The sequence below is a fragment of the Triticum dicoccoides genome, chromosome 6A, assembly GCF_002162155.2.
Source record: "Triticum dicoccoides isolate Atlit2015 ecotype Zavitan chromosome 6A, WEW_v2.0, whole genome shotgun sequence".
Lineage (NCBI taxonomy): Eukaryota > Viridiplantae > Streptophyta > Magnoliopsida > Poales > Poaceae > Triticum > Triticum dicoccoides.
In genome coordinates, this window is record NC_041390.1 from 104,816,152 (window position 1) to 104,824,855 (window position 8,704).

At 46.2% G+C, this 8,704-nt stretch overlaps 1 long non-coding RNA gene across 4 annotated transcripts; it reads left to right on the plus strand.

Annotated features, from left to right (window-relative positions):
* The first annotated feature begins 892 nt into the window (after positions 1-892).
* Positions 893-8,479, plus strand: LOC119315324. Of its 4 annotated transcripts, XR_005152704.1 has the most exons (5): positions 893-2,293; positions 3,291-3,325; positions 3,454-3,934; positions 5,599-6,948; positions 7,027-7,545. It is a non-coding gene; the product is annotated as an uncharacterized LOC119315324 (long non-coding RNA). The 4 variants fall into 4 exon arrangements; XR_005152703.1 differs by lacking the exon at positions 7,027-7,545 and adding an exon at positions 7,764-8,479 and having other exon boundaries at positions 3,291-3,934; XR_005152701.1 differs by having other exon boundaries at positions 3,291-3,934.
* The last annotated feature ends 225 nt before the right edge of the window (positions 8,480-8,704 follow it).

The window sequence follows — 8,704 nt, forward strand, 5'->3', positions numbered from 1 at the left end:
TGGCACTCCTTCTTTGGTATGCCAGGAACTCACAATGACATCAACGTGCTGCAGTGCTCTCCTGTCTTTGCCAAGCTTGTTGAAGGTCATTTTCCTCTGGTGAACTTCGAGATCAATGGGCGGCACTACAACAAGGGGTACTATCTAGCTGATGGCATCTATCCGAGATGGCCGACATTTGTGAAGACGATCTCAAACCCTGTGCCGGGAGGCAAGAACGCCTGGTTTGCGAAGATTCAGGAGGCTCGCAGGAAGGATGTCGAGCGGGCATTTGGTGTGCTCCAATCTCGATTTGCTGTTGTCCGGTACCCCGCTCAGACCTGGTCGAAAGATCAAATGTGGGAGATCATGACTTGCTGTGTCATCTTGCACAACATGATCATCGAGAGCGAGCAAGAAGACCTAGTGTTTGACACTGAACCATACTACATGCAGGGTCCTCTAGTTGAAGTTGATCACCAGCTACCGGCAACCTGGACTGTCTACCTCAGTATGCGTCAGGAGATCCGAGACCCACTGGTGCATCATGAGCTGCAGCATGATCTGGTGGAGCACCTATGGAGGCTCAAGGGCGACGCCGGGCGCGACGTGTGATGAAATATGAGTTTTTATTTGTTGAACTATATAATTTGTATTGAATTATTTGTTGTTGTACTATTTTGTTGAAGTATTTGATTTTTCCGTGATGAAATATGTGATAAAAAAATATCTATGTTGATAATTGAACGCCGAGCCACGACGAACCACGTCGAATATGGGCCTATTCTCATCCATATGGGTCTTTTATTCGCTGAAAAGAGGCTGAAAAGTGGGCTAATATCGACGTCTGAAGGCGAGCTGAGAGCAATGACACGCGGATTGTATCGCCGGCTCGTCTTAGGGACAATTTTTATGCGTCCGGTGGGCCAACGGCTGGAGATGCGAAGGCATCGCGCCCCGACGAGGGGGGCTGAGACGATGCCCATATCCGAGCTGACTGGCGGATTTCTGCTGGTCTTCTTGCTTCTGCGGGACTGATATTGAGTCCATCTTTCATCAATGGCGGTAGGCTCCGAAAAAGGCGGCGGAGAGGGCACAGCCACGATGGACCAAAGCCGGTGTTGCTTAAGCGGGGGTGGCAGACCCAGATCCAGTGGTCCGGGCGAGGACCAGCCCTCGAGGTCAGCACCCCGCTGCAGGATTTGCGGGGGCGTCCCCCACTCCACTCTAGCGCTGCCGGGGAGCGGGGGGAGGTAGGCGCGTCGGACGAACCAGGGGATCCAGATCTCCCCCCGGCCGGTGGGGAGGCGGGATCTCGGGGAGACGTTGGAGCCGGCATGGGCGGCCGCGACATCCCAGACGAGGTGGCGGCTCGGAGGGAGGTGGCCGCCGCCGCAGACCAGGGCTTTACTTCGTGTACAGCGCCGGCCAGGGGAATCCGCTGCTCGAGGTGCTGCCGCCATCGGATTCCTTCAGTCCCATTGATCTGCTGAACCAGAGGGCTATGGCTATGTGGTGGCCAGCATCAGCCGCGTCATAACCGATGGCATTCTGAAGTATCAGCTCCTTCGCTACTCGTCCAAGACCAAGGCTTGGAGCACCAAGTTGGCTCCTATGGAATGCGACTGCGAAGACGATGACCTAACTAATCTGCTGAACCATAGGACACACAAGGTAATCGCGGTGGGAAGCTCGTTGGGCTGGGTTGATCTTTGGTGGGGTATTCTGGTGTGCGATGTGCTCAACGAGGAGGATCCTTTGATTCGTTTCATTGATCTGCCTGGTCCAATGCCCAGCAACGAGCATTGGTTCGGAACATCGTCCGCTGGGGCATGCCGAGACGTCATCTGCAACGGAGATTTAATCAAGTTTGTTGAAGTTGAGTACCATCGAGGTGACTATGCTGAAGGCTCAGATGATGGTGCCATTGATTATGGTTGGAAGGCCACAGCATGGCATAAGATTCTTTCATCACACAATTTTGCTGATTGGCAGCACAGCTTCACTGTAGACACTTATGACATTACAGTAACCGACGATGAGAGATGCTCTTACTTGTTGCCTGAACTGTGAACTGACAATGCCAAGAAGCTATCCCTGGACAAGTTTATGTGCTCTCTTTCCAACCTGAGCCTGGACGATGATGTATTTTACATGAAGTCCACCCCGAATCCTGCAAGCCCAGTGGCGTGGCTAGCTGCCGTAAATGTCAGAGAGAATCTACTACAACTTATCCCTTTTACTGCTGAAATTTCTCACTGCGAGCCAACCTATCGTCCTTGTGTTTTCTCCAAGTACCTCAATAATACTCCAGGTAATTTTATTGATGCTTGTTTCTGTATCATGTAATTAACTGGGAGCACATTAGTTTTATTGTAGACTCCCTCTGTTCACAAATACCCCCTCTGTTACAAGAAGGGAGTATAAGATGTTTTTACTTTTTTCTGAATCGGATGTATATATAGACACATTTTAGTGTGTTTGTTCACTCATTTCAGTCTGTATGTAGTCCATATTGAAATATTCAAAACATCTTATATTTGTGAACGGAGGGAGTATGCTACAATCCTTGCAATATTACAAAATGTTTGGATACTTATAGATTCAACACCTAGAGATGAAAGTAGACTATAACTTATACCCATCGCAATTTCGACACTTCAGTGATTTAGATTGGGCTAGGTAAAGTTAGGATTCAGCCAAAGTTGACTGAGACTAGACATCTTGGTCCGGTCACTATCATGGATGAAAGTGATCACAAGTCCCACGGATTTGATGCATAATGTTGGATGAACACAAGTCCCAGGGATTTGATGCATAATTTTGGATGAACACAAGTTTACAGTTCCACCAGACTCTGTTATCTTGATTTCTTGTTGGTATAACTTGCAGTTTATTCAGGTTAACACTGGCGATAGATCAGAACATGAGTGGATCTTCTGCCTTGTTACAGCCTCTAAAATTGATTTAGTAGTTTGCACTGTCAGATAGCACTTACTTAGGTTTTGGGTACATAGATTCCTCACTAAGCAACCTCTTACGAACATAATACCTAAGCATGATGGCTCATGGACCACAGCCGACCGACCAGCTTCGCTGTCACCCTAGCCTTGTTTAGCAGCAGTCAGCTAGAGCCTCTCGGAGCCACACCCTGTGCAGCCAACCTATAACCGGCCATGGCAAGACAGTCATCACCACAACCTGTACGCACACAATTAATTGCACGCATAGTTCTTATGAAATATCACTTATGTTATTTGGATTCCCCTAGTTATCTTAACTGGATTACTGTGCCTGAATTATTGTTTCAGGACAACACATGGCTGTGGTGTAAGGATCCGGGGAGGTAATTTATATATATTTCTAGATTACAGAACAATCACTGTTTGATATTTGCTTTCTCCGGGTATCAGCTGGCACGTTCCGATGCAGGATCGCTAATCGGGTCACTATTTTTTTTTTACCGTTGTATAGGTTGCTTAATCCCACAAAAGGGCACCCACCATCAGAGCTATCGCCTCTAAGTGTTGAGAAATGGCTTAAAGAACATGGTCATTGATGAGTTTAATTCCGGGGATCCTATCTGCAGTCCTGCACGGTAGCCTTAGTTCTAATATTAGCACATAGAGACCCATGTGCAAGCGACACTAATCAGTTTTATGATCTTTCAGAAAGTCTCTATCCCAAACAGGAGTGTTTGCCATTGGATCATGGCCTGACCACTCGCACAATTAACACAATTATTATACACATTTACCTGTGAAAATTCACATTTTAGCATGATGTGATTCATGTTGCATAACCTGTATCTGCGAAGTTAGAAATTTATACTACATGTTTTATTTATTTGCGAGGAATACTGCATGACTTATTGCAGAGGGCTATACACTACAACTTGAGAGGCCAAAATTCTTGGATTGCTCCTCTGTCATGACAACTTAAACATATTCAAGATGTAAGTTCCGTTGGACACATTTTAACGTTTGAGCAATATTATAGTGCCAATTCATAATTTTTGCTTCATGTCCAAGTGTCCAACAACACAAGACATGTGGACACACTCATAGCTGAGGTCGGTGCATGTACTTGGAATGGTGACTGGCTTGCTTAGGGCTGATAAAACGCTACTCTGTGACTTGGTTGTTATAAAGATCGGTCTCGGGCTGATCCAGACCCATGCTGCCAGACATAGTCGAGCAAGAAGGGATTTGCCCCTCCGACTTGAAGAGATGTCCTCTAGGCCCCTCGTGTGATCCGACTTGAATAAAGCATGGCCATGCGACAAAGATCATGAGATAATCCAGTTTTGGAAATCAACATCATAGGGCCAGAAAGAGGCCGATTGGAACAAGGATGACTGAATTGCCTTGATCCTGGTAACACACATCGTGAGGCAAAAGGAAAGGAAGTTGACACATTGTACATGTTCGTCAAACCGGCTTTCATCTTAAACTTGGGAATCAACATGTTTTGCTACGAGCCGCTATTGACTAGTCAAATCGGATTGATATCCGACTTGCGACCAAGTGTAAGTGAACCTAAGGGATCACGGGCTTAAGGAAGGAACCTATGCGGCCAGATCCGATTTCACTGGTCAGATGTGATTTACTAGGACTTGGATATGGGTTGGGTAGATTTTGGGCTTATGTAGTTCTAGTGGGCTTCATGTGTTGAGCCCAAAACAGACCTCTATATAAGTAGAGGTGGTGCAAGAGGGACAACGCTCTCGAAAGTGTGATCAGTGTGTTGCATAGGATAGGTTTAGCCACCTCTATGCCTAGGCTTTTTTATTGACCTAGTAGTAAGCCGTCTGGCGTTCCTCTTGCACACGACGGACCTGTTAGTAGGATTCGGCTAGGGAGATCGGCCACGTGGAGATGACGCCGGTGGCACACTTCCCTAGCTCTTCTTCTGCTGTGAGAATAATAAATGACAGGAGCCCAAAAACACCCGCCACCGATTGATTTTGATAGCAGTAGCAGACCCGCATTTAGGCCTGTAAGTGATTGGGCCGGGCCCGCACCTTCAAACCGCCGACGTGATGAGGGGTAGGCGTGGTCATGGCGGCTGGAGCAATGCTTGCAGCATTGGGAGCCAAAGCCATGGCAATGCAGTCCCCAACATCAGACTAGACATGCCAAGATCCACTGGGGACGGAAAGGGGTCTTACGGAGGGGGACGGGAGGGGGTGGCACAGATGTACGTACCCGACGCGTTGGAGGCGGCGGCGGCGTGTCGAAGAGCTGTGTCGCTTCGTTTCGTTTCATGAGGGCAGCGACATGTTTTCTGAACTGCGTGGCTTGGGAGAGTTTTGGTGGGGATCGAAGAGCTTCTCCCGGACAAAACCTGCATGCCAAACGGGCCGTCGGGGATTTTTGAGAGTTTCAAGGTTTTGTCCCCTTGAGGGTCATCCTCTCAAAGCCCCTCCAAAACCTCTACTGAACGTGGCATGCAGGGATTAGGTCCACTAGGGGATCTGATCCTCTGTAACCGTACATAGCCTTAAATTCTTGTGTTCTTCATATAGAAAAAAAATGTACTATTGCTCGTACGTAAAAGACATGCCATCTATGCCGTGTCTATTTAATTTATGTGCAAGTGCCTAACTGTTCTTTGAAGGTTGATGATAACTTCAAGGTTGTAAAGGTAAAGCTGAGCAAGGAAGATCTAATAGAAATCTCGGCTGCTGTCCCTGCTGGCGACGTGGCTGGGTCGAGGGTCATGGGAATCTTGGAGCCTTATTCTTGGAGGATTGCAAACACTCCACCTCAAAAGTAGCCATTTTACATCATCACTTGCAAATCCAAGAGCATCTCACCGTGTTATGCTGCATTTGTTTCGACCTTTCCGGTTACATACATTTGAGGGGGGAAATGTGAAAGAAACAAGCTCGTCCATACTCAAGAACAGGGGAACATAGTACCTAAACATACTCATAGTTCTCTGTCTACGTATCAATTACTACACATGATAAAAAAAAGAGTTGAATTCAAGTTGTGGTTTGCTGGGTATCATTCATTCAAAAATGGTATTGCTGTAATATTTCCACACATGATTGAATGAGATTACTGACAGAATCGACATGCAACTTCCTGTAGTCACACCAAAGTCTGGATATGTATGTTCAACCTCACAGTAGTGCCACTAAAAATATTTTACTGCATGTGCTACTTTTGGCTCCAGGTTTCTAGTTCTTTTTACCACGCACCCTTGTGCTACCCCGTTACTTTCCATTTACTGTTCATCTGTTGCTACTTCGTTACTTTCCATTTACTGTTCATATATATCCCCAGCTGGTTTCTAATTCATATCTGCCACGATATCTTTTACAGGTTAACCTGTGCTGATCTGCAACTGCTGAACTTTACAGGCATGCAAGCAACGTAGAACGACAAATTGCAATGGACAAGTAGGGCTGCACGGGCGCCCATGGTGTCCCTTTCAGGAGGAACCTTGGGGGTAGCTGACCAATTCCTAATGGATCTCAAGGCTTGCTGTTGCTCGTGCACGCACTTCCGAGCATCATTGGGGATCGTGCTCAGCAGCGGCCGGGCCGGCGATGATGCACTGGGGATGTGTGCCCACCAAGAACATATGTGCCCTCCTCCCACATGTTTGAGGGAGCCTTTGGGTTCCTGGACCGCCTCCCCGAATCCTGATGTTGCTGCTGAAATCCCTGGACCAAAACCTTGATGCACTTGAAAGCAAGGCATCCGCCGCCCACGCAGTACTGAAGCAGTCCATGATTATTTGATGATTGATTGGTTGCCTGTGCTTATGCTGTTCTCTGATTAAACTATGAATCTGCAATGCAAAATGGCTCTGCAACATGGTACAGTACCACTCTTTGGCGCTTCGCATCTGCTGATACATTTGCAGGAAAGCTGTTGTTTATCTGGAACCGGCTCCTCTACCGTGCCCTATGATATCATCACTGTTGCCAGGAGCCAGCTCTTGGACTCTTCTGAGGTAGGCACTTCATCCAGATTCTTTTTCTTTGCTGCAAGGCACATTCTACATCAAAAAATTCATTATATAAGACTACAGGCCAAGTTCAGGTACTCCCATGACCCTGATTGTCAGAATCAGCAGCACAAAGCAAGTGTCAGGAAGCAAAAGAGGGGGCATGCCTGGATTGCAAAAGGGCAAAGAGGGGAATAAAGAAAGAATGGAAAGCAAAGGAGGAAAAAGCCATGCAGTGATCTTTTGAGAGGGCAATTGGCATGTATATTGGGGTTTGCTCCTACTAATTCCCGTAGAGCTTTTCCTGGAAAGCCTGGCTGGCTAAGTATATCCAGATCGACTCCCTTTGCGTGCATGCTTGCCGTGGGATATAATCCCTAGGTTTATTCCCAAGCAAGTCCAACTTTATGTCCTTTATCCACCACATCTCGCCGAGAATATTCTACCATTAGGCTTTTCATCTTTGGCATGCATGCCTACTACCACATCTTTTGCCAAAAGCATTTGGTTGGGATCCATTCAAAATGCTGGATGCAGGCTCTAGTTACTAGTATGTCAACCATATGTATGTAATTTGCTATCAATAAAGGTCTAAACATCCTATACCGATGTGTGAGATTAAAGACGCCTACAGGTTAATGATTTTTTTTCTTCCTAAATCAAGATAAAAAAGAAAGGATTCAGATGTTTTTTCCCCTGAGGGACTTGATTATCACATTGCGGACTGATCAAGAAATATTACTATAGGGCTAATCCAGTATGTAATTTCTAGTTTTAATTCTGCTATATAATGCTGAGCTGATCTCGTATATAATTGCTAGGCATGCCGAACGAACCGTCTGGCCAGAAGAAGATGAAGACATTGTTTACTAATTGCACTGGGAGTAAAAACGAGAAGATGTGATGAGGGCGACAGTGCCAGTGTGGGACACATGAAGATGATGCTTGTCAACGCACGGCAATAAAGAAGCTCATCTGGTCTTTTTCATTCTTTCTCAAACTATGTGCTCGATCAATTCCAGGGATTGCACATGCATGCATATCGCCGGCCAGCCAGCCAGCCATGGTCCCAGGGATCAGGCTCGGACTCCCATATGGCCATATGCTTGAGCTAGCATGACACTATCTCAGATGAATGATGATCATCATTGTGCATGCATGCATGCAAGCAGATGCAGCGAATACATGCATGCACTCTTCTTACCACATCCAACCAGAGTGCTCCCACCCCGACCCATCTTCTCCTCTCCCTTGTTGACTAGAACTACCATTGGATTTGGTGTTGGAATAGAACACATGTTCAATCAAAGTATAAAAAATATATCCGCAAAAAAGTATATAAAATATAAAGACACCACAAGGTAACAAAATTAAACTAGACGAAGCTGATAGCATAGACATGGGATCATGAGATGTGGTTAGAGTGGCTGTTAGTGATTGTTCACCATGGCGGGGTCTTTTTTCTTTATTATGTTTTTTTATTTTCTTTTTTGGCTATGTGTATCCTTGATGCTTTTGGACATTTTGTTGGTACAGAGCGCGGATGTAATTGGTATCTTCGTAATATTAATATATTTCCTTTGTCGAAAAAATGGGATCACCAGCGTGCATGGCGAGGTTGTCTAGCTAGACCGTACTGGCTGTGTCGGGTGGTTGGAGACGTCGAAGCTTCGATGGGCTTTGCCGCTGGCAGTATTACATGTCTTTTCAATTAGTACTCCTTCTGCCTCAAAATATAAGATGTTTGTAAGGAGTACATTAT